General features: G+C 36.4%; 1 protein-coding gene and 1 non-coding gene across 4 annotated transcripts in view; one reads left to right on the top strand and one right to left on the bottom strand.

The window, feature by feature from the left end:
* The window catches only part of PHF14 (PHD finger protein 14), a 236051-nt gene that overhangs the window by 145522 nt on the left and 71311 nt on the right, over positions 1–19218 (top strand). The window lies entirely within an intron of this gene.
* Positions 14279–14381, bottom strand: LOC143653017 (U6 spliceosomal RNA). Its single transcript, XR_013161026.1, has one exon. It is a non-coding gene; the product is annotated as a U6 spliceosomal RNA (small nuclear RNA).

Raw genomic sequence — 19218 nt, 5'->3', positions numbered from 1 at the left:
AACATGGTTTAAAAAAATTAACAGCCTGTATAGAATTCTGATAGGAAACTGTGAATAAGACAAGAAAGGAAATCAGATTGGGGAAATTGAGAGTACAGTTGAACCATGGCAATTTTTATGATTGCTTTTAAAAGTTGATAATTCAGTAAAACCGTGATAGAAGTTCATGAAATCAAGTGAATTCCGTTTTATTTTCTATATTGTGAATTAACATATGAGTTCATAAAATCTCTTGCCAGTTTTGATGTTCATTTTGCATTATTGCAGATATTATATATACTGTATTCATTTCCTCCGTTATTCAGTTTCCTCCTTTATTCAGTTGTCTGTTATTCCTAACTTTCATTCTACTTTACCTCCTTTGTCTCAGATTGCATGCTTCTCTCTCTTTCTCTCTCTCTCACATTACTGGAAAGACACAGAAAGTTGTTATATAATTTCTTTTTCTAAGAATTCCACATAATAAGAGCTCTCACTTGGTGACAGATTGCTATGTAAGATCATTGTGAAAACGAGTAGCAGCCTGCTAGGGAGGTTTAAGCTAGGGTGAAAAAATGGAGAAATACCTTCCAGTAAAAGGGCCCCATGAGAACAGCCAAGAAGACAGGAATTCTTCAGGGAAAAATGTTTAGATTAAAGCAGAGTTTTATGGAGATTTGATCTGAAACAGTACAATTTGTAGTTATTATCTATATCTATCATCTATCTATCTGTCATCTTTAACGCAGTTTTACTGAGATATGTTCACATACCGTACGAACCGTCTGAAGTGTACAAGCACTAGCTCACGGTATCATCACATAGTTCTGCACACAATCCCATGTTCAGTTTTAGAACCTTTTCATTATTCCATAAAAGAAATAAAAATTAAAAAGGAAGCCCAAATCCTCCCATACCCTTATCCCCCCTATTATTGACCCATAGTATTGATGTGGTACACTTGTTACTGTTGATGAAAGAGTATTAAAATGTTGATGAAAGAGTATTAAAACTTTAACTATAGTTCATAGTTTGCAATAGGTACATTTTTTCCCTGTATACTCCCCAGTAATGCCTTTGAATAGTGTCGTACATTTGTTCTAGTTCATGAAAAAAAACTTTAAAATATTTGCACAGTTAATCATAGACGTTGTTCACCACAAGATTCATTGTGTTGCACATTCCCATATTTTAACTTCCAACTTTCCTTCTGATGACATACAACTCTAAACTTTCCCCTTTCCCACCACATTCACACACCATTCAGCCCTGTTAATTATTCTCACAATAATGTGCTACCATCACCTCTGTCCATTTCCAAACTTTTAAGTTCAAACCTAAACATTCTGCACATATTAAGCAACCACTCCCCATTCTTCAGCCTCATTCAATATCTTAGTAACTTATATTTTATATTTTATGTCTGTGAATTTACATGTTTTAATTTAGTTTATATCAGTGAGATCATACAATATTTGTCCTTTTGTGTCGACTTATTTCACTTAAATTATCCTCAAGATTCATCCATATTGTCACATGCATCAGGGCTTCACCTTCTTACTTCTGAGTAATATTCCATTGTATGTATATACCACATTTTGTTTATCCATTCATCTGTTGATAAACACTTGGGTTATTTCTACTTTTTTGGCAATTGTGAATAATTCCTTTATGAATATCAGTGTGCACGTATCTGTTTGTGCCCCTGCTATCAAATCTTCAGGGTATATCATGAGTAGCAGGATAGCTGGGTTGTAAGGCAACTCTGTACTTAGCTTCCTAAGGTACCGCCAAACCATCCTTCACAGTGGCTGTACCGTTTTACATTCCCACCAGCCATGAGAGTGTTTCTATTTCTCCACATCCTCTCCAACTTGTAGATTCCTGTTTGTTTAATAGCAGCCATTCTAGGAGATGTAGATGATATCTCATTGTGGTTTTGACTTGCATTTCCCTAATGGCTAGCGAAGCTGAGCATCTTTTCATACACTTTTTAGCCATTAGTATTTCCATCATGTAGAATACATGCTGATGGTTGATTTTAAAAGCAAAAGTCATTGTTTCCATTGTAGAAGTCACTGGTAGTACCTCTGAGTTGTTAAATGTAATGGTCATTTTGTTTTCTAAGTACTTATCCTATTTGACCTATTTCAGAATCTGACATTGGCAGCTGTTTTAGTTTTCTGCCTGCTAAATCAAATACCATCTAGTGGGTTGGCTTAAACAACAGAAACGTATTGGTTCACAGTTTTAGGGCAAGGAGAAGTCCATAGTCAAGGTGTCATCGTGGTGATGATTTCTCCCAGAAGACTAGCTCTATGGGGTTGGCTGCTGGCAATCTTTAGCCCTTGGCTTTTCTGTCATGTAACAGTGTGCATGATGGCCTCTCATGGCTTCTCTGGGTTCTGTTACTTCCTCCTTCTTCTCAGGGCTGTCTTCTGTAGCTGACTTTCATTCTGCTGATAAAGGATTCTAGTAATAGGATTGAGGCCCATCCTGATATAGTTGGGCGACATCTTAACTGAAGTAATCTCATAGGGATGAATTAAGTTTAAAAACATGTTTTGCTGGGGTACATAGTTCCAAGGCACTACAGTGACCAACTTTCTTTCTTAAAACTTTATCTTTTCTCAGTTTTCTTAGCACAGTATTTTACTCTTGTACTTATTGGTAACACAACAGTAGGTATATGGTTGAATTCTCCGTCTGGTTTTTTGTTTCAAATCCTTGTTCTTGTACTTCAGCTAGTTGCAAAACCTCTCTCTGTGCCTTAGTTTCCTTTTTGTAAATTGGGGATAATAATAGTTTATTCCTCATAGAATTCTGTGAGAATGAAGTGAATATAATTATATAGTGCTTAAAGCTCTCATCCTTTCTCTCCTGGATTGTTGAAATAATTACCACCCTCACTAATTTGAATGTATGTAGTCTCTGTCCATCTGTCTTACTAAAACATCGATTTGTTCATATTGTTCTTTAATTTGTTTAGAAATTTCCAGTTCTTACAGGATAAATCCAGACTTTACAATATGGTTTATAAGGCTCTTCAAATCCATGTGACCTATATTCAGACCACAGCAAACTATATATCACTCTTAGAACTTTCCTTCCTCTGTCTGAAAAGATCCCTCCTCTCTTTCTGGGATGAGGGCTCCTCCATTAATTATACTATTCTATATGTCATGGTCAGTCCATGATTCTTAGTTTGCAAGCACCAAGTCATAATAATTAAACTAATTTTAATATTTTAGGTTCCATACCCAATGCTTAGCACCTAGTAAGCCCTCAGTACATATCTGAAGAAAATAAAGGATCTATAGATTTTTATTGAAGTGGTTCTTATTTAATAATTTAAAAGTTACAGTCATCTATATTAATGGGAATTTGGATTAGTTATTTTTTATGCAACACATTCAAGTCTTGGTTAGATTGAACAGCTTTTGTCATCCTTTATTTTAATATCAGCTTTTAGTAATTCAGTTCATTATTTCTCGTGGCTGTGTTCTTCTATGTGTTATGATACATTTTGAAATTTTTGAATGAGTATATTACCTAATATTTCTCTTATCTTTCTAAAGTAGTACCTATCTCTGAGATCTATAAATTATCTTTACATTGTAAATAGTATATGTCACCATTAGTTTTTACTAATTTTCACTGCTTGGGTAATATATATTAAGTTAAATCTGATTATGTCATAATCTAATTTTAGCCAAAATTGAGGAAATAAGACTATAGTTTGTTTTTCAGTGTGCAGCTATCTGGGTATCCTTTTCATTAATCTGGAAGAAAGTTTTTAACAAATTGAGAGGTACTAATTTAGCTTCCTAGGACAATTTTATGGCCAAAGAAAGCACTGTTGTTCTTCCTTTGCATATTTTTCCTGTGCTTTTAAATTTTTGATATAGGTTGTTTTGTTTTTGATAGGATCATATTTATTTGCTTCACTTTAGTTATTGGCAATAAGGAGTCTTTGACTACCCATGCAGTTATTACTTTCAGTGTCTCTTGGTGATATGGATTATATTCATTTCCTACCTGTTTTACCCCCAGAACCTATTTGACCCCCTTTGTTATCTATATTTGCTTGGTAGTTAATCTCTAGGTGATTTCATTTATGATCGTTGCTTCATCGATGTGTTCCTGAATATATTTCTGTATATCATACCCATACACACAACCATAAAACTCTACCACCATTCCAGGCATTGGATAACCCAGTTTAAATATGTAAGAAGAAAAATCACCTAATAGTAATTTAGGGAAATTTATGATGCTTTCCAGAAGCTGAATAGAGGCAAAACAAATTAAAATAAATAAATAAAATAAAAGACTTTAACATAGGAATTAAAAGTAACCAAGGATAAGGCGGGCCATGTTGGCTTAGCAGGTAGAGTTTTCACCTGCCATGCCGGAGACCCGGGTTCAATTCCAAAAAAAAGGAAAAATTCACCAAGGATAATTTCTGTAGGATGTAATTTCACTTGTCATAAACCTGTTTACTTTGTTTACTTCAGTATACATTTTTATTTTTCAAGATTATCAGTATTAATTTCCAAAGAAAACAGAAAATATATTTGTCCTATTTCCAAGCAGTGGTATTTACAGATTGTCAAATGAGTCATAAACTAAAAATTAATGAAAACAACACAATATTTTTGTTCAGTATTTTTGGTTTTCAGGCATTTGCGGGGGGTGGGGGGCAGGATGAGGTTGGGGTTGGGTGCATGGTCCATGAATCAAACCTGGTCTCCTGCATGGAAGCATTCTACCACTGAACCACCCATGTACCCACTTCAGGCATTTTTATAGTATCTATTAAAAATGTTGTATATTTCACATATAATTCCACTTTTTAATTTTTAAAAATTTTAGTTTTCTTTCTGTTTTGGTTTTATTAGTTGTGTAAGTATTCTTACCTTTTTTCATAATAGCCTAGCTCCTGGGAATTTATCACAACGAAACATTTTTTAAAATATCTATAGAAATGTACATTTATACTCTATTATAGTAGGAATTTCCCTACCATCCCCACCAAAAGTATTCACAAAAAATTCCTACAAATCTTAAATTGAGAGTTCAGAAAAAATTTATTTTTGACAAAGGACAAAATTTATTTTTGTCTGTTCTGGGACAGAACAGTCTCTTCAATAAATCGTATTGATAGTACTGGATAATCTGGAGCCAAAAGAATGAAGGAGGACCTCTATCTCACACCCTTTACCAAAAAATTAACTCAAAATGGATCAAAAACCTGAATATAAGAATCAGTACCATAAAACTCCTAAAAGAAAATGTAGGGAAACATCTTCAAGATCTAGTGATAGGCAGTGGTTTCTTAGACCTTACATAAAGCACAACCAACAAAAGAAAAAACAGATAAATAGGAACTTCTCAATATGGATGTGGAGAAAGAGGAACACTTTTTCACTGCTGTTGAGAATGTAAAAATGGTATAACTGTTATGGAGGACGGTTTGGTGGTGGTTTCACTTTGCTAAAGCTGCTGAAATGCAATATGTCAGAAATGTACCATGGCTTTTACAATGAGGATTTATTAGTTTACAAATTTACAGTTCAAAGGCTGTGAAAATGTACAAATTACTGCATCAAGATGAAGATAACTTTCCATAAAAGGAAACTTTTCCTCCTAAAACTAATCTTCCTACTTATGATCTGGATCCCATCTTCCTTTACTGTGTATTTCCTTTTCTATAGCGTCAGCTTCTTCTCCATTGATTCATTCTCTTTGGTTTTTTTTATTTTTTTTATTTTTTTATTTTTTTATTAACGGAAAGAAGAAAAAAAAGAAATTAACACAACATTTAGAAATCATACCGTTCGGGGCGGGCCGCGGTGGCTCAGCGGGCAAGAGTGCTTGCCTGCCGTGCCGGAGGACCCCGGTTCGATTCCCGGCCCCAGCCCATGTAAAAAACAAACAAACAAACAAAATATAATAAAACAAGAAAATGTTTAAAAATGTTTCCCTTTCTTCCTCACTTCCTTCCTTCCATCCTTCCTTCTTTCTCTGTCTTTAAAAAAAAAAAAAAAAAAAAAAAAAAAAAAAGAAATCATACCGTTCTACATATGCACTCAGTAATTCTTAACATCATCACATAGATGCATGATCATCGTTTCTTAGTACATTTGCATCGGTTTAGAGGAACTAGCAACACAACAGAAAAAGATATAAAATGTTAATATAAAGAAAAGAAATAAAAGTAGTAATAATAGTAAAAAACAACAAAAACAAACAAACAAGCAAACAAAAACAAAAAAAACCCTATAGCTCAGATGCAGCTTCATTCAGTGTTTTAACATGATTACTTTACAATTAGGTATTATTGTGCTGTCCATTTTTGAGTTTTTGTATCTAGTCCTGTTGCACAGTCTGTATCCCTTCAGCTTCAATTACCCATTGTCTTACCCTGTTTAACTCCTGCTGAACTCTGTTACCAATGACATATTTCAAGTTTATTCTCGAATGTCCGTTCACATCAGTGGGACCATACAGTATTTGTCCTTTAGTTTTTGGCTGGATTCACTCAGCATAATATTCTCTAGGTCCATCCATGTTATTACATGGTTCATAAGTTTATCTTGTCTTAAAGCTGCATAATATTCCATCGTATGTATATACCACAGTTTGTTTAGCCATTCTTCTGTTGATGGACATTTTGGCTGTTTCCATCTCTTTGCAATTGTAAATAACGCTGCTATAAACATTGATGTGCAAATGTCCGTTTGTGTCTTTGCCCTTAAGTCCTTTGAGTAGATACCTAGCAATGGTATTGCTGGGTTGTATGGCAATTCTATATTCAGCTTTTTGAGGAACCGCCAAACTGCCTTCCACAGTGGTTGCACCCTTTGACATTCCCACCAACAGTGGATAAGTGTGCCTCTTTCTCCGCATCCTCTCCCGCACTTGTCATTTTCTGTTGTGTTGATAATGGCCATTCTGGTGGGTGTGAGATGATATCTCATTGTGGTTTTGATTTGCATTTCTCTAATGGCCAGGGACATTGAGCATCTCTTCATGTGCCTCTTGGCCATCCGTATTTCTTCTTCTGGTAGGTGTCTGCTCAAGTCTTTTTCCCATTTTGTAATTGGGTTGGCTGTCTTTTTGTTGTTGAGTTGAACAATCTCTTTATAAATTCTGGATACTAGACCTTTATCTGATATGTCGTTTCCAAATATTGTCTCCCATTGTGTAGGCTGTCTTTCTACTTTCTTGATAAAGTTCTTTGATGCACAAAAGTGTTTAATTTTGAGGAGCTCCCATTTATTTCTTTCTTTCTTCAGTGCTCTTGCTTTAGGTTTAAGGTCCATAAAACCGCCTCCAGTTGTAAGATTCGTAAGATATCTCCCTACATTTTCCTCTAACTGTTTTGTGGTCTTAGACCTAATGTTTAGATCTTTGATCCATTTTGAGTTAATTTTTGTATAAGGTGTGAGATACGGGTCTTCTTTCATTCTTTTACTTATGGATATCCAGTTCTCTAGGCACCATAAAGGCATTTAGGGCAATAAATTTCCCTCTTACCACTGCCTTTGCTGCGTCCCATAAGTTTTGATATGTTGTGTCTTCATTTTCATTTGCCTCTAGGTATTTACTAATTTCTCTTGCAATTTCTTCTTTGACCCAGTTGTTGTTTAAGAGTGTGTTGTTGAGCCTCCATGTATTTATGAATTTTCTGGCACTCTGCCTATTATTGATTTCCAACTTCATTCCTTTATGATCCGAGAAAGTGTTGTGTATGATTTCAATCTTTTTAAATTTGTTAAGACTTGCTTTGTGACCCAGCATATGGTCTATCTTTGAGAATGATCCATGAGCACTTGAAAAAAAGGTGTATCCTGCTGTTGTGGGATGTAATGTCCTATAAATGTCTGTTAAGTCAAGCTCATTTATAGTAATATTCAGATTCTCTATTTCTTTATTGATCCTCTGTCTAGATGTTCTGTCCATTGATGAGAGTGGTGAATTGAAGTGTCCAACTATTATGGTATATGTGTCTATTTCCCTTTTCAGTGTTTGCAGTGTATTCCTCACGTATTTTGGGGCATTCTGGTTTGGTGCGTAAATATTTATGATTGTTATGTCTTCTTGCTTAATTGTTCCTTTTAATAGTATATAGTGTCCTTCTTTGTCTCTTTTAACTGTTTTACATTTGAAGTCTAATTTGTTGGATATTAGTATAGCCACTCCTGCTCTTTTCTGGTTGTTATTTGCATGAAATATCTTTTCCCAACCTTTCACTTTCAACCTATGTTTATCTTTGGGTCTAAGATGTGTTTCCTGTAGACAGCGTATAGAAGGATCCTGTTTTTTAATCTATTCTGCCATTCTGTGTCTTTTGATTGGGGAATTCAGTCCATTAACATTTAGAGTTATTACTGTTTGGGTAATATTTTCCTCTACCATTTTGCCTTTTGTATTATATATATCATATCTGACTTTCCTTCTTTCTACACTTTTCTCCATGCCTCTCTCTTCTGTCTTTTTGTATCTGACTCTAGTGCTTCCTTTAGTATTTCTTGCAGAGCTGGTCTCTTGGTCACAAATTCTCTCAGTGACTTTTTGTCTGAGAATGTTTTAATTTCTCCCTCATTTTTGAAGGACAATTTTGCTGGATATAGGAGTCTTGGCTGGCAGTTTTTCTCTTTTAGTAACTTAAATATATCATCCCACTGTCTTCTAGCCTCCATGGTTTCTGCTGAGAAATCTACACATAGTCTTATTGGGTTTCCCTTGTATGTGATGGATTGTTTTTGTCTTGCTGCTTTCAAGATCCTCTCTTTCTCTTTGACCTCTGACATTCTAACTAGTAAGTGTCTTGGGGAACGCCTATTTGTGTCTAATCTCTTTGGGGTGCGCTGCACTTCTTGGATCTGTAATTTTAGGTCTTTCATAAGAGTTGGGAAATTTTCAGTGATAATTTCTTCCATTAGTTTTTCTCCTCCTTTTCCCTTCTCTTCTCCTTCTGGGACACCCACTACACGTATATTTGTACGGTTCACATTGTCTTTGAGTTCCCTGATACCTTGTTCAAATTTTTCCATTCTTTTCCGGATATTTTCTGTTTCTTTTTGGAATTCAGATGTTTCATCCTCCAAATCACTAATTCTATCTTCTGTCTCTTTAAATCTGTCATTGTAGGTATCCATTGTTTTTTCCATCTTTTCTACTTTATCTTTCACTTCCATAAGTTCTGTGATTTGTTTTTTCAGTTTTTCTATTTCTTCTTTATGTTCAGCCCATGTCTTCTTCATGTTCTCCCTCAATTTATCGATTTCGTTTTTGAAGAGGTTTTCCAATTCTGTTTGTATATTCAGCATTAGTTGTTTCAGCTCCTGTATCTCATTTGAACTATTGGTTTGTTCGTTTGACTGGGCCATATGTTCAATTTTCTGAGCGTGATCCGTTATCTTCTGCTGGTGTCTGGGCATTTAGTCAGATTTCCCTGGGTGTTCGACCCCACAGGTTGAAAGATTTTTCTGTGCAATCTCTGGGTTCTGTTTTTCTTATCCTGCCCAGTAGTTGGCGCTCGTGGCACACGTTTGTCTACGGGTTCCACCAGTGAAAGTTGCTGTGGGTCCTTTAACTCTGGAAAATTCTCGCCGTAGGGGAGGTTCGGCAGCCGAAGCGTCTTGGAAGAGTGCCAGCCGGCCTGGGGTTCCGAATGCGGGGAGGATCGCCGGCTGCCGCAGCACGGGAGAGCGTCCGGCCGAATTAGCTAGTCGGCCCGGGGCGCCAAGCATGGCGGGAGGGCGCCAGCTGTCGCAGCCCGGGAGAGTGCACTGTTCCCACCCGGACGGGGGTGTCACGTGTTTGGAAGGGATCCCCCGGTCACTGTTCTCCGCAGTCTGGGAATTTCCGACCCAACTATCTCAGTTGTTCCGGGGGGCCTCGTGTGGTGGGGGCACCAGCCGCCATGGCCTAAGGGGACCTCCTGTCCAATTCTACCAGCTGGCCTGGGAAGGTGGAAGGGAGGGACTCTGGTCGCTTGCCGTCCCACCCAGGAAAGCCCGTACCCCTTGGTGATTTCACCGGAGCTGGTTCTCCCAGACAGTCAGCCGTTCCAGGATGGGGTACACCGTCCCTTTGATCTCCCTCGTGGCTCCGGGAGCTGCTCTGTATTATCTCCACTCCCCCAGTAGCTGCTCTGGAGGAGGAAAGGTGAGGGTGGCAAGGCTGTCGAGGCTGGTGGCGGGGGAGCCGGTGAAGGTGGAAGAGGGGAGAGGAGGGCGGGCGGGTCCGCTCCTGCGGGGCATGGGCGCCGCACGGCGGGCCGGCGGACAAAAGAACTCTGGTTTTTAAAACATGGCATTCTCCTAGGTGTTCTACCTCCCTGAATGGTCATTTTGTAAACCTCTCTACCTCTCCCTTCCCTACACGTTAGTGTTCTTGTCTGCTGGTTTGAGGCTGTTTTGTACCCCAGAAAAGCCATGTTCTTTTTCCTAATCAAATTTTGTGGGGGCAGTCCTACTGTTGTGGGGGATCTTTTGATTGGGGGTTTCCATGGAGATGTGACCCATCCATTTGAGGTTGGGACCTTTTGAATGGGTTGTTCCGTGGTGATATGACTCTCCGTATTCAACGTAGGTCTTAACCGGCTTACTGAAGTCCTTTTAAGAGGGAATCATTTATGAGAAAGAAGCTGAAGAGTTGACACAGACAAAGACATTTGGAGATGCAAAAGAAAATGTCCCCAGGGGAGTTGTTTGAAAGCAGAAGCCAAAGGGCCAGCAGATGCCAGCCACGTGCTGTCCCTGATTGGCCTTTCTTGAGTCAAAGTATTTTTATCTGGGTGCCTTAGTTTGGACATTTTTATAACCTTTGAATTGAAAACTTGTAACCTAATAAATCCTGTTATTTATTGAAATAACAGAATCCCATTTCTGGTTTAACATTATCCCATTTCTGGTATAATGCATTTCTAGTTAGCATTAACAAACTAAAACACTGTCCAAGGTTCTTTTTTTATTCTGCACTCCCTGGCAATTTAGTCTTTGATAATCTTCATTTATTACATTAATTCTGAAGACTCCCCAGTTTTTAACTCTACCTAGGCTTTTTCTACTTAGTTTTTGACTGGGATAGTCAGCTGTCTAGCAGAACATCTCCAGTTGAGGAGATCCTACAGGCATCTCAGATTCAATATGTGAATTGTTTTCTCGCTTTTTAAAATCTCATAGCAATCTATATATTCATCTCCATCTTCATTCCGAATGATTCAGTTTAGGCTTTCTTTTGGTCTCATTTATACTTCTGCAGTAAACCTAACTTTTCTTTCTACTTGTTTCCTTTTTCTCTACTTCATGCATCCATAGCCCACTTCTTTTATCACATACCTATTATGTTGCCTATTTGTTATGTCCTTTCATAGTCCCCAAGGAAGTCTAGATCTCTGTCATTTATTCATAAGTACCCTTTACTTCCATCATACCACACGATGTGGATTTTCTAACATGCTTTATTATACTTTATTTTTAAATTACTTATGTACCTTTGTTCATTTCTTCCCTTCTACTTCAAATTTCAGTTTTCTTATTTTCTGTCTGATAAATTCCTACTTTTCTTTTAAGACTTGCTTTGAAAATCACCACTTTCATTAATCCTTTCCTACTACTTCTCAAACAAAGGTTGTCTATCTACCCAGTATGTTTCATTAGCAGCTTATGCAGACATCTATGATCATATTTGTTACTCTGAATTGAATCTCTCTTGGTTTAGAGGCTTGTACTTATGTTCATTTGACTCTCCTATCAGACTGTGAACTTAGTGAAGGAGGTTTACTTATCTTTATATTTTAAGAGCCAGGATAATCCTTGGCATGCTATAGTCTCTCAGTAATTTTTTGAATGGATTGTTTGTTGAAAGGCGACGTGGTTAGTGTGAGTGAATTAGGCTTGGAACCCAGACGTCTTGGCTTCAGTTTTCACTATCGTATAGTTTCTACAGATTCTTCAATATTAAGTACTTAAAATAATTCTCATCTTTTAAAAGAGACTATTACAGTGCACAGCTATAACTGTGTATGACATTAAAAATGATGTTTTTTCATGAAATATGTGAGTAATACTTTTATTTTAGTGCCTTGACTTCATTATTTTAATTGTCGTTTTGGAGCATATAGTCCTTCTGCTTCAACTGTAGAAGTCTCTTTATTGTTTAAATACTTGGAATACTTACTGTTTTTTGTAGCACATCGTTGTATGCCATTGAATTTCCACATTTCCTTTCTGTTACAACAGCTACCTTCAGTCTGTGGCATTTTGTTTATTTGGTCTGGTCAGTTCAATGTAATTGATAATCAATTACTGATACGTTTCTTGAGCTTTAATCTTCACAGACACATTGTGCCAGTTTGAAAGTATTATGTACCCCAGAAAAGCCATATTTTAATCCTGATTCAGTCTTGCAGAGGTAGCTGTTTCTTTTAATCCTAATTCAGTACAGTAGGGCAGAAACTTTTTATTAGATTATCTCCATGGAAATGTGACAAGCCCTATTGTAGGTATGACCTTTTGATTAGATAGAGATGTGACTCCACCCATTCCAGGTGGGTCTTGATTAGTTTACTGAAGTCCCTTAAAAGAGGAAACATTTTGGAGAGAGAGCAGAGCTGACACAGACACTGATACTTGAAGAGTAGAGATACGGATGTCTGGAGATGCTTGGAGCCCAGCAGACTTGGCCATTAGATGTAAGCAAGCCGGAGCTTGGAGAGAGCCAAAGGAAACCAAGAGATGAAAGCCAGCCCCAGTGAAGCAAAGTGAGGAACTCCCACAGGAGGAGAGGCTGAAAGCATCAGAGCCCAGGAGCAAGGGACCAGCTTACTTTCCCAGCTGACAGGTGATGGAGAGGTGTTCTAGTTTGCTAGCTGCTGGAATGCAATATACCAGAAACGGAATGACTTTTAAAAAAGGGGAGTTTAATAAGTTGCTAGTTTACAGTTCTAAGGCTGAAATAATGTCCCAATTAAAACAAGTCTATAGAAATGTCCAATCAAAAGCATCTGGGGAAAGATACCTTGGTTCAAGAAAGACAATGAAATTCAGGGTTTCTCTCTCATCTGAAAAGGCACATGGCAAACACAGTCACAGTTTCTCTCTCGGCTGGAATGGCACTTGGCAAGCAAGGCATCATCTGCTACTTTCTCTCCCTGTTTCATGAAGCTCCCCGGGAAGCATTTTCCTTCTTCATCTCCAAAAGTCGCTGGCTCGTGGACTCTGCTTCGTGGTGCTGCAGCATTCTCTGCTCTCTCTGAATCTCTCATTCTCCAAAATATTTCCTCTTTTATAGGACTCCAATAAACCAATCAAGAACCACCCAAATGGGTGGAGACATATCATCCCGTAATCCAGTTTAACAACCATTCTTGACTAAATCACATCAACCAGGGAAATGATCCAATCACAGTTTCAAACATAACATACAGTATTGAACAGGGATTATTCTACGTTTATGAAATGGGATTTTGGTTAAAACATGGATTTTCTAGGGGGCGTACTTCCTTTCAAACCAGCACAAGAGGCATCAGCCTTTCATTAATTAAGGTATCTTTACCAGGGTGCCTTAGTTTGGACATTTTCCTAGGCTTAAATTGTAAACTTCTAAACTTTTTAAATTCCCTTCTTAAAAGCCATTCCATTTCTGGTGTATCACATTCCAGCAGCTTGCAAACTAATACACACATCTTTTTTTCTTTTTTGAACTTTTTACATTGTGAAATATATGTAGAAAGGAAATGCAATAATTTTCAAAGTACACTTCATAAAGTAGTTGCAGACCACATTTCAGAGTTTGTTATGGGTTACCATTCTACTATTTCAGATTTTTCCTTCTAGCTGCTCCAAAGCACTGGAGGCTAAAAGAAATTTCAATATAGTGATTCAACATTCATACTCATTTGTTATTTTCTCCTCCTTTGATTCTTCTCCCAATCTATGGGGATCTTTGAGCAATGCCTGTTCTGACTTTCTCATGTTGAAGTGTGTCAATGCTAAAGGATGAGGGGATATAATAAGTTGATAATTTTAGAGTGGCTTGTCCCTCTGTGTTTCAGGATTTATCTGGCTTAGGAATCTTCTGAAATGTATAGGTTCCAGGAAAGCAAACTTAACATGAAACTTTTATAGAGTCTTAGTTCAAGCCTTAGGTGTTCGTAAGAGTTAACAGGACTGATATCGGCACAGTCACACCTTTCTAAATTATGTACTGTTATAGTAGTAGCATTAGATCCCATATTAGAAATGTTTGTTTTATAAATTTTCTTTTTTTTTTTTCGTCTTTAAAAAATATGGAAGACTTCATGAATTTGCTTGTCATCTTTGTGCAGGGACCATGCTAATCTTCTCAGTGTCATTCCAATTTTAGTATGTGCTGCCGAAGCGAGCACTATTTTATAAATTTTCTAGGCCTTCTTGTTCTGATATTTGCCTAACTTAAGTTCCTGTAAACAGTTTTTGCTGACAGTGTGTGATTTATTGATATCAGGTGGACATAATATCTGTGGGCAAGTTATTCAGTCTCCTTATGCCTCTTTTTCTGCCCTGGTAAACCAGAATAATTCTTATCCTGTGGAGTTGTTGTGCATATTTTTAAATGATATTACCTGGAATACAGTGGTTTCTTGACCAATATTTTTCCACTCCCTGCTGTTCCTTGTCTTTATCACAATTATTTTCATAAATATTTTATGTATTGTTTGGTAATCTGCTGTGATTTAATTTGCTTAGTATGAAAGTTCTTTTAAATGGGACACTTGATGGGGAAGCGATCTCAATTTATCTGAGGTGTTAGTCATTAAAATATTATTTGAAAGTACTGTCAACATTCTGATACTGCATATATATATATATAGTGTTTCTCCACTCATATTTCATTATTTAACTTGTAATACTCTCGTATAAGGATTATATTTGGAATGAAATTATTGTTTCCATCTATAATTGTTATTTTTATCAGCTGCAATTTTGGATTGTGCTAACTTCATTAGTTAGAAACTAAAACACAAATACATGAAATGACGTACCAGAATTTTCAGAAATTGTTCATTTTCTATCAAATCTGAGTTTTTCTCTTTAAAACCCTGCATATTTTCAAAGTAGGGGTTCATGTAATCTTTCCTCCCTTGCGTGTTTTCTTATCTGAAAATTAAATGACCAATTCCAGAATTTATCGTCTTTCCCAAAACAGTATCGTTTTTCACTTAACCCAAAGTTTTTATGATATTTAATTTTAGCCTAGGCAAGAATATGCTGCTGTTTAATCAAATTGTGTGTTATTGTACTGTAGCTTTAGTTCTATAGTGAAGGAAAGTGAGAGAAAGATTTTTAGAAAAAAATTTAAAAATGTATTACCCTGTTTCTTCAGCCTTTCTTTCTATTGGTCCTGTGTTAATTCTTTAATTCTTTATGATTTTCTGTGGGATTTTATCTGGATATTCCATGGTTTCTTTCAATGGTGAAATTCAGTACTCTGATACATATTTTATGAGGTATTTAATGTATAACTATATATACTAATGCAAGTTTAAAGTATTATTGATAAGTTGAAAAGCAGCAAGTTAGAGAGGTTGATAACTGCCTCATGTTTTATACTATATTATTGAAAATGTGACCTTACTAATTATGTGACTGTAGTTTAGAATTATTCATGCATTCTGCATGTGTGTATATCTTTTTTATTACTAATGTAATAAATGTATCAAAGGACCCTAAGTTGATTTAGTTCATAAATGGGCAACCAGTTGTGTAATGTGAGAGTTGACAAATTGAACTACGTAAAAGTGACTCTTTATGTTCTCTATTAAAAAAAAAAGTAAGTGGAGAGGGACTTCTGTTTTGAATGAAAATGATTAGGTACACCCTGTAATTGAGCAATGAATCAGATCGATAGAGCTGCTACGCAGGGAAGATAGGCCTTGGAAGGGCTAAATTAATCAGATTCAATCACATACAAGTGAAATTACATCAATCAATAACTTCTCTTTTATTTAACGGGAATCTTCCAGACCCAAAGTTCTCTTTTCAGGTTAATTCATTTGTGTCAATTATTAAAGAATCTCAAAATTACCAAAAATTAAGAACTTTGTTATGACCTGGTCTGTAAATATAGATCTTTTTAAAAAAAAAAGAGTTGAGTTTTATGTACCGCATTGAACACACTTAATCAAAAGATCCCATCCTATTAATAGGTCTGCCCCCACCAAATTGGATTAGGATTAAAAGAACATGGCTTTTCTGGGTTATATAACAGTTTCAAGCCAGCGCACCATCTTTCCTCTATTATTTAAAAACTACAATTCCTTTTAGGGCTGCATGGGTGATTCAGTGGTAGAAGGTGCACCTTCTATGGTTTGATTCCTGGACTATGCACCCCCCCCCCAAAAAAAAAAATGTAGTTCCTTTCTTTCGTCTCACAAAAGTTATTCTCTAATCTATTTCATATTTATTAAACTTATCAAAATTCATTCATTTAGTCATCAAATTGTTATGTAAAGGTTATATAACAGACATAAGAATTCAGAGAATGGTGGGATCATCCCTAAAAGCATGATGGAGAAGTATTTATTGAAATTAAGGTGACATCTTGAAATATGGACAAGTTTCAGGAGACTGAGATGGAAGATAGCAAATCCTTCAAGGTGATGAATGAATATGAGTAAAAATACATGTGTGGGACAGTAGGAGTTGTATGATGTAGATTTAGGGGAAGGTAGATTGGGACCTGGATTCAGGCTAAAAATTGGAGAGTCCTGATGGGTTTTTTTTTTTTTCACGTGGGCAGGCACTGAGAATCAAACCCGGTTCTCTAGCATGTCAGGACAGAATTCTGCCTGATGCAATTTTTTAAAGGCGAAGGATAGTACTTTAGGAAGATTGATATTGTGGTAGCCTGTGAGATGAATGAATGAGCTGCCTGGAGGTGAATCAGTTTGGAAGCTAGGAAGCTAGATATTGGAAGTAAAAATGAAAAGGAATGAAAAGATCCAGGAGAGCTAATGTTGCAGTAGATAATTAAAAATGGGAAGGTAAGGAAGAAGGGAGTGTGTTAAAACAAACTGGTTGGCATTAAGCTGTGTAACTGGAGAGAATAGTAGTAGATGAGTGAGTGTGTTTAATTTTGAAGACACATAAATAGGCAAATGGAGTCACTTGGGACTTAGGGATTATTGTCAGGCATGTTGAATTAGAAATTTCTGATAGACATTTAAAATTGTGGGATTATAAATATTGAGAGAAATAAAACTCTGGAAATAGATTTGGTTAGTTTTACAAATATGTTCTGTGGCCTTCAGGCAGCCAATCCTAACTTAGACATTTTCTTCAAGTACCTGACTGTGTCTTTGATAGTGAAGGTCTGAAATGAAATCATGTTTCATTAGAATGGAGGAGCTGAAAGAACTGAGTAGATGTCCTTGGTTTAGTCAGGCTGCTGACTGAGTCTGGAGAAATTTTGCCACCAAGTAGGAGAGCTCCAAGTTGAACTTGTGGTATACATCTGTTTTATTTACTTATTTTTTAAAAAACTTTAATTTGATATATCTCTGTGTATGAATAATATTTGTCACTGCTTGTTCAAGTGTCAACTTGTCAGACTCAGTAAAGCTGTCAAATATTTAAAATTTGTCTCCTACTTCCTTTATTTTATTTTACTTTTATTTCACGCCTTTTACTTTGTGATTTATCTTTTATGAAGCATGTTCTTTACTTTAAGACAGTGATTCTTAAACTTTAGGGTGCTTTAGAATCAATTGACAGACTAGTTAAAACAGAATTTCTATTTTGAAAGATGTGGGATCCTACCCAGTGTTTGTATATCTAACAAGTTCCTTGTTCATGCTGATATTGCTGGTCTAGGTACCGTAGTTTGAGAACCACTACTTAAAGAGAGAAAACACGCTGAAGTCCTAAGATAGTGATTTTTTCAACTTGGCTAAGGATGCAAACCACCTGTAGAAGGAAATACAAAAAAATTTCCCACTCTTGGAGATTCTGAATCAGTAAATTCTTTGTCTATAGCAACGGGTTCTTTACAAAGAACTTTCCAAAGAACTTGACTAATTCTACTGAGGAAAAGTCTCTGCTCTGGTACTTCTATTTTATGTCAGTTGTATCGGGGCTGTAGGTTCACCCTTTCATTATAGGTTCAACTGCTTGGGGAAGATTTTGGAGTAGTGTTCATTCAGGAAATTATATGTATATGTTTGTACCAAGTGCTTAGTGCTGGAGATGCAAAGGTGAACAACAAGAAATTATACCTTGGAGTTTATTCCATACGTTGTTTGCGTGTGCTCATATAGTTATTCATTTAAATTTTTCAGTTGCTGATTCAGCACCAGTGCTGAATACACTGGTGCTGCCCTTATTTGGTGATCTCATAAACAAAAAGCCCCTTTTTGTACTAGGTGAAGCTGATTGTTGATTCATGGCACCTTTTAGGAGGAGACAGTTCTTTTCACCTAGTGGCATTATAAAATGTTGAAGTATGGGAATTATTTAGAATTTTGCATGGAAAATGACCACAGCCTAGTTAAAAAGGGGGTTAACCTCATTGTGACCCTTGAACCAGATTGGCTATAGACAGCTCTAAGATAGTGTCATATCTGACAATTACCTCTCAGAGACCATGGTTTGTTGCTGTTATACTCAAGACTTATGTTTTTGGAGATTGCCGTACAGTCCTGCCAGCAGAAGTCCTAGCTTCCAGGTTTTAGAGTTTAAACTTCTAATTTGCCTTGTGACTTCCTCTTTAATCTATGGGTTATTTAGAAGTGTGTTTTTGAATTCCAAATATTTAGGCCTTTCATATACATCTTTTGGTCAATGATTTCTATTTAAATTTTGGTTTGAAAACATACTTTGCATCATTTCACTTCTTTGAAATGCACTGAAGCTTACTTCTTGGTTCAGAATATGGTCTGTTTTGTTCTTTGTGCCCTTGAAAAGAATGCATAATTTTCCATTGTTAAGTGGAATGTTCTACAAATGTAGGTTGATAGTGTTGTTTGGGAGTTCTGTATACCTACTGATTTTCTGTCTACTTGTTGTATCAATTACTGAGAAATGAGTATTACAGTCTCCTATTGTAATTGGAGATTTGCCTATTTCACTTTCCATTTCTATTGGTTTTTACTTTTTGCATTGAACTTTTTAAATGATTTCTCCTTGGTGAATTGAGCTCTTAATCATTATTTAACATCCCTTTTAATCTCTGGTAGCATTCTTG

The sequence above is a fragment of the Tamandua tetradactyla genome, chromosome 1 (assembly GCF_023851605.1).
Source record: "Tamandua tetradactyla isolate mTamTet1 chromosome 1, mTamTet1.pri, whole genome shotgun sequence".
NCBI lineage: Eukaryota > Metazoa > Chordata > Mammalia > Pilosa > Myrmecophagidae > Tamandua > Tamandua tetradactyla.
The sequence above is the reverse complement of the archived record's forward strand: the minus strand, read 5'-3'. Positions and strand labels throughout refer to the sequence as shown.